Here is a 5,000-nt window from a genome sequence, read left to right as displayed (position 1 = left end):
CTTAGCTTCCGAGATCAGACGAGATCGGGCGTTGCCAGGCTGGTATGGCCGTACGAAATAAGTTGACAACCATAGGCTACTTATCCATATACAGATTTAGCAATTGACAATGCAAGGTAGTCTCTCTCTCTCTCTCTCGTGTCAAAATGAAAACAGCTTCCAGCCCCTTTCATGAAGGACTACTTGTGCATATTGCAAGATGTCAGTTTCTAAGTGAATGAGCAAAAGAGCATACAGCACCTGGTATTCCCAGGCGGTCTCCCATCCAAGTACTAACCAGGCCCGACCCTGCTTAGCTTCCGAGATCAGACGAGATCGGGCGTTGCCAGGCTGGTATGGCCGTACGAAATAAGTTGACAACCATAGGCTACTTATCCATATACAGATTTAGCAATTGACAATGCAAGGTGGTCTCTCTCTCTCTCGTGTCAAAATGAAAACAGCTTCCAGCCCCTTTCATGAAGGACTACTTGTGCATATTGCAAGATTTCAGTTTCTAAGTGAATGAGCAAAAGAGCATACAGCACCTGGTATTCCCAGGCGGTCTCCCATCCAAGTACTCACCAGGCCCGACCCTGGCCCGACCCTGCTTAGCTTCCGAGATCAGACGAGATCGGGCGTTGCCAGGCTAGTATGGCCGTACGAAATAAGTTGACAACCATAGGCTACTTATCCATATACAGATTTAGCAATTGACAATGCAAGGTAGTCTCTCTCTCTCTCTCTCTCTCTCTCTCTCTCTCTCTCTCTCTCGTGTCAAAATGAAAACAGCTTCCAGCCCCTTTCATGAAGGACTACTTGTGCATATTGCAAGATGTCAGTTTCTAAGTGAATGAGCAAAAGAGCATACAGCACCTGGTATTCCCAGGCGGTCTCCCATCCAATTACTAACCAGGCCCGACCCTGCTTAGCTTCCGAGATCAGACGAGATCGGGCGTTGCCAGGCTGGTATGGCCGTACGAAATAAGTTGACAACCATAGGCTACTTATCCATATACAGATTTAGCAATTGACAATGCAAGGTAGTCTCTCTCTCTCTCTCTCTCTCTCTCTCTCTCGTGTCAAAATGAAAACAGCTTCCAGCCCCTTTCATGAAGGACTACTTGTGCATATTGCAAGATGTCAGTTTCTAAGTGAATGAGCAAAAGAGCATACAGCACCTGGTATTCCCAGGCGGTCTCCCATCCAAGTACTAACCAGGCCCGACCCTGCTTAGCTTCCGAGATCAGACGAGATCGGGCGTTGCCAGGCTGGTATGGCCGTACCAAATAAGTTGACAACCATAGGCTACTTATCCATATACAGATTTAGCAATTGACAATGCAAGGTAGTCTCTCTCTCTCTCTCTCTCTCTCGTGTCAAAATGAAAACAGCTTCCAGCCCCTTTCATGAAGGACTACTTGTGCATATTGCAAGATGTCAGTTTCTAAGTGAATGAGCAAAAGAGCATACAGCACCTGGTATTCCCAGGCGGTCTCCCATCCAAGTACTAACCAGGCCCGACCCTGCTTAGCTTCCGAGATCAGACGAGATCGGGCGTTGCCAGGCTGGTATGGCCGTACGAAATAAGTTGACAACCATAGGCTACTTATCCATATACAGATTTAGCAATTGACAATGCAAGGTAGTCTCTCTCTCTCTCTCTCTCTCTCGTGTCAAAATGAAAACAGCTTCCAGCCCCTTTCATGAAGGACTACTTGTGCATATTGCAAGATGTCAGTTTCTAAGTGAATGAGCAAAAGAGCATACAGCACCTGGTATTCCCAGGCGGTCTCCCATCCAAGTACTAACCAGGCCCGACCCTGCTTAGCTTCCGAGATCAGACGAGATCGGGCGTTGCCAGGCTGGTATGGCCGTACCAAATAAGTTGACAACCATAGGCTTCTTATCCATATACAGATTTAGCAATTGACAATGCAAGGTAGTCTCTCTCTCTCTCTCTCTCTCTCGTGTCAAAATGAAAACAGCTTCCAGCCCCTTTCATGAAGGACTACTTGTGCATATTGCAAGATTTCAGTTTCTAAGTGAATGAGCAAAAGAGCATACAGCACCTGGTATTCCCAGGCGGTCTCCCATCCAAGTACTAACCAGGCCCTAGCCTGCTTAGCTTCCGAGATCAGACGAGATCGGGCGTTGCCAGGCTGGTATGGCCGTACGAAATAAGTTGACAACCATAGGCTACTTATCCATATACAGATTTAGCAATTGACAATGCAAGGTGGTCTCTCTCTCTCTCTCTCTCTCTCTCTCGTGTCAAAATGAAAACAGCTTCCAGCCCCTTTCATGAAGGACTACTTGTGCATATTGCAAGATGTCAGTTTCTAAGTGAATGAGCAAAAGAGCATACAGCACCTGGTATTCCCAGGCGGTCTCCCATCCAAGTACTAACCAGGCCCGACCCTGCTTAGCTTCCGAGATCAGACGAGATCGGGCGTTGCCAGGCTGGTATGGCCGTACGAAATAAGTTGACAACCATAGGCTACTTATCCATATACAGATTTAGCAATTGACAATGCAAGGTAGTCTCTCTCTCTCTCTCTCTCGTGTCAAAATGAAAACAGCTTCCAGCCCCTTTCATGAAGGACTACTTGTGCATATTGCAAGATGTCAGTTTCTAAGTGAATGAGCAAAAGAGCATACAGCACCTGGTATTCCCAGGCGGTCTCCCATCCAAGTACTAACCAGGCCCGACCCTGCTTAGCTTCCGAGATCAGACGAGATCGGGCGTTGCCAGGCTGGTATGGCCGTACGAAATAAGTTGACAACCATAGGCTACTTATCCATATACAGATTTAGCAATTGACAATGCAAGGTGGTCTCTCTCTCTCTCGTGTCAAAATGAAAACAGCTTCCAGCCCCTTTCATGAAGGACTACTTGTGCATATTGCAAGATTTCAGTTTCTAAGTGAATGAGCAAAAGAGCATACAGCACCTGGTATTCCCAGGCGGTCTCCCATCCAAGTACTAACCAGGCCCGACCCTGGCCCGACCCTGCTTAGCTTCCGAGATCAGACGAGATCGGGCGTTGCCAGGCTGGTATGGCCGTACAAAATAAGTTGACAACCATAGGCTACTTATCCATATACAGATTTAGCAATTGACAATGCAAAGTAGTCTCTCTCTCTCTCTCTCTCTCTCTCTCTCGTGTCAAAATGAAAACAGCTTCCAGCCCCTTTCATGAAGGACTACTTGTGCATATTGCAAGATGTCAGTTTCTAAGTGAATGAGCAAAAGAGCATACAGCACCTGGTATTCCCAGGCGGTCTCCCATCCAATTACTAACCAGGCCCGACCCTGCTTAGCTTCCGAGATCAGACGAGATCGGGCGTTGCCAGGCTGGTATGGCCGTACGAAATAAGTTGACAACCATAGGCTACTTATCCATATACAGATTTAGCAATTGACAATGCAAGGTAGTCTCTCTCTCTCTCTCTCTCTCTCTCTCTCTCTCTCTCGTGTCAAAATGAAAACAGCTTCCAGCCCCTTTCATGAAGGACTACTTGTGCATATTGCAAGATTTCAGTTTCTAAGTGAATGAGCAAAAGAGCATACAGCACCTGGTATTCCCAGGCGGTCTCCCATCCAAGTACTAACCAGGCCCGACCCTGCTTAGCTTCCGAGATCAGACGAGATCGGGCGTTGCCAGGCTGGTATGGCCGTACGAAATAAGTTGACAACCATAGGCTACTTATCCATATACAGATTTAGCAATTGACAATGCAAGGTGGTCTCTCTCTCTCTCTCTCGTGTCAAAATGAAAACAGCTTCCAGCCCTTTTCATGAAGGACTACTTGTGCATATTGCAAGATTTCAGTTTCTAAGTGAATGAGCAAAAGAGCATACAGCACCTGGTATTCCCAGGCGGTCTCCCATCCAAGTACTAACCAGGCCCGACCCTGCTTAGCTTCCGAGATCAGACGAGATCGGGCGTTGCCAGGCTGGTATGGCCGTACAAAATAAGTTGACAACCATAGGCTACTTATCCATATACAGATTTAGCAATTGACAATGCAAGGTGGTCTCTCTCTCTCTCTCTCGTGTCAAAATGAAAACAGCTTCCAGCCCCTTTCATGAAGGACTACTTGTGCATATTGCAAGATTTCAGTTTCTAAGTGAATGAGCAAAAGAGCATACAGCACCTGGTATTCCCAGGCGGTCTCCCATCCAAGTACTAACCAGGCCCGACCCTGCTTAGCTTCCGAGATCAGACGAGATCGGGCGTTGCCAGGCTGGTATGGCCGTACGAAATAAGTTGACAACCATAGGCTACTTATCCATATACAGATTTAGCAATTGACAATGCAAGGTAGTCTCTCTCTCTCTCTCTCTCTCTCTCTCTCGTGTCAAAATGAAAACAGCTTCCAGCCCCTTTCATGAAGGACTACTTGTGCATATTGCAAGATGTCAGTTTCTAAGTGAATGAGCAAAAGAGCATACAGCACCTGGTATTCCCAGGCGGTCTCCCATCCAAGTACTAACCAGGCCCGACCCTGCTTAGCTTCCGAGATCAGACGAGATCGGGCGTTGCCAGGCTGGTATGGCCGTACGAAATAAGTTGACAACCATAGGCTACTTATCCATATACAGATTTAGCAATTGACAATGCAAGGTAGTCTCTCTCTCTCTCTCTCTCTCTCTCTCTCTCGTGTCAAAATGAAAACAGCTTCCAGCCCCTTTCATGAAGGACTACTTGTGCATATTGCAAGATGTCAGTTTCTAAGTGAATGAGCAAAAGAGCATACAGCACCTGGTATTCCCAGGCGGTCTCCCATCCAAGTACTAACCAGGCCCGACCCTGCTTAGCTTCCGAGATCAGACGAGATCGGGCGTTGCCAGGCTGGTATGGCCGTACGAAATAAGTTGACAACCATAGGCTACTTATCCATATACAGATTTAGCAATTGACAATGCAAGGTGGTCTCTCTCTCTCTCTCTCGTGTCAAAATGAAAACAGCTTCCAGCCCCTTTCATGAAGGACTACTTGTGCATATTGCAAGATT

At 47.1% G+C, this 5,000-nt stretch overlaps 15 non-coding genes and 2 pseudogenes across 15 annotated transcripts in view; all 17 read right to left on the bottom strand.

The window, feature by feature from the left end:
• The window catches only part of LOC146266990 (5S ribosomal RNA), a 119-nt gene extending 63 nt beyond the window's left edge, over positions 1 to 56 (bottom strand). Inside the window, exon 1 of the ribosomal RNA XR_014727182.1 lies at positions 1 to 56. This exon is cut by the window's left edge and continues 63 nt beyond it. This is a non-coding gene — a ribosomal RNA (5S ribosomal RNA).
• Positions 57 to 228: 172 nt separating this feature from the next.
• LOC146266989 (5S ribosomal RNA) lies at positions 229 to 347 on the bottom strand. Its single transcript, XR_014727181.1, has one exon. It is a non-coding gene; the product is annotated as a 5S ribosomal RNA (ribosomal RNA).
• A 168-nt stretch (positions 348 to 515) lies between these two features.
• LOC146266988 (5S ribosomal RNA) lies at positions 516 to 645 on the bottom strand (annotated as a pseudogene).
• A 198-nt stretch (positions 646 to 843) lies between these two features.
• On the bottom strand, positions 844 to 962 carry LOC146266987 (5S ribosomal RNA). Its single transcript, XR_014729233.1, has one exon. It is a non-coding gene; the product is annotated as a 5S ribosomal RNA (ribosomal RNA).
• A 186-nt stretch (positions 963 to 1,148) lies between these two features.
• LOC146266986 (5S ribosomal RNA) lies at positions 1,149 to 1,267 on the bottom strand. The gene has a single exon (XR_014729117.1). It is a non-coding gene; the product is annotated as a 5S ribosomal RNA (ribosomal RNA).
• Positions 1,268 to 1,445: 178 nt separating this feature from the next.
• Positions 1,446 to 1,564, bottom strand: LOC146266985 (5S ribosomal RNA). Its single transcript, XR_014727180.1, has one exon. It is a non-coding gene; the product is annotated as a 5S ribosomal RNA (ribosomal RNA).
• A 178-nt stretch (positions 1,565 to 1,742) lies between these two features.
• On the bottom strand, positions 1,743 to 1,861 carry LOC146266984 (5S ribosomal RNA). Its single transcript, XR_014729116.1, has one exon. It is a non-coding gene; the product is annotated as a 5S ribosomal RNA (ribosomal RNA).
• A 178-nt stretch (positions 1,862 to 2,039) lies between these two features.
• LOC146266983 (5S ribosomal RNA) lies at positions 2,040 to 2,158 on the bottom strand. Its single transcript, XR_014724932.1, has one exon. It is a non-coding gene; the product is annotated as a 5S ribosomal RNA (ribosomal RNA).
• Positions 2,159 to 2,340: 182 nt separating this feature from the next.
• On the bottom strand, positions 2,341 to 2,459 carry LOC146266982 (5S ribosomal RNA). Its single transcript, XR_014727179.1, has one exon. It is a non-coding gene; the product is annotated as a 5S ribosomal RNA (ribosomal RNA).
• A 174-nt stretch (positions 2,460 to 2,633) lies between these two features.
• On the bottom strand, positions 2,634 to 2,752 carry LOC146266981 (5S ribosomal RNA). The gene has a single exon (XR_014727178.1). It is a non-coding gene; the product is annotated as a 5S ribosomal RNA (ribosomal RNA).
• A 168-nt stretch (positions 2,753 to 2,920) lies between these two features.
• Positions 2,921 to 3,050, bottom strand: LOC146266980 (5S ribosomal RNA; annotated as a pseudogene).
• Positions 3,051 to 3,234: 184 nt separating this feature from the next.
• Positions 3,235 to 3,353, bottom strand: LOC146266979 (5S ribosomal RNA). The gene has a single exon (XR_014729232.1). It is a non-coding gene; the product is annotated as a 5S ribosomal RNA (ribosomal RNA).
• Positions 3,354 to 3,545: 192 nt separating this feature from the next.
• LOC146266978 (5S ribosomal RNA) lies at positions 3,546 to 3,664 on the bottom strand. The gene has a single exon (XR_014727177.1). It is a non-coding gene; the product is annotated as a 5S ribosomal RNA (ribosomal RNA).
• A 172-nt stretch (positions 3,665 to 3,836) lies between these two features.
• On the bottom strand, positions 3,837 to 3,955 carry LOC146266977 (5S ribosomal RNA). Its single transcript, XR_014728286.1, has one exon. It is a non-coding gene; the product is annotated as a 5S ribosomal RNA (ribosomal RNA).
• A 172-nt stretch (positions 3,956 to 4,127) lies between these two features.
• On the bottom strand, positions 4,128 to 4,246 carry LOC146266976 (5S ribosomal RNA). Its single transcript, XR_014727176.1, has one exon. It is a non-coding gene; the product is annotated as a 5S ribosomal RNA (ribosomal RNA).
• Positions 4,247 to 4,430: 184 nt separating this feature from the next.
• LOC146266975 (5S ribosomal RNA) lies at positions 4,431 to 4,549 on the bottom strand. The gene has a single exon (XR_014727175.1). It is a non-coding gene; the product is annotated as a 5S ribosomal RNA (ribosomal RNA).
• Positions 4,550 to 4,735: 186 nt separating this feature from the next.
• Positions 4,736 to 4,854, bottom strand: LOC146266974 (5S ribosomal RNA). The gene has a single exon (XR_014727174.1). It is a non-coding gene; the product is annotated as a 5S ribosomal RNA (ribosomal RNA).
• Between the last annotated feature and the right edge of the window lie 146 nt (positions 4,855 to 5,000).

This window comes from Hypomesus nipponensis, chromosome 12, assembly GCF_054491055.1.
Source record: "Hypomesus nipponensis isolate SF chromosome 12, ASM5449105v1, whole genome shotgun sequence".
Lineage (NCBI taxonomy): Eukaryota > Metazoa > Chordata > Actinopteri > Osmeriformes > Osmeridae > Hypomesus > Hypomesus nipponensis.
This window is presented reverse-complemented; position numbering and strand designations above follow the sequence as displayed.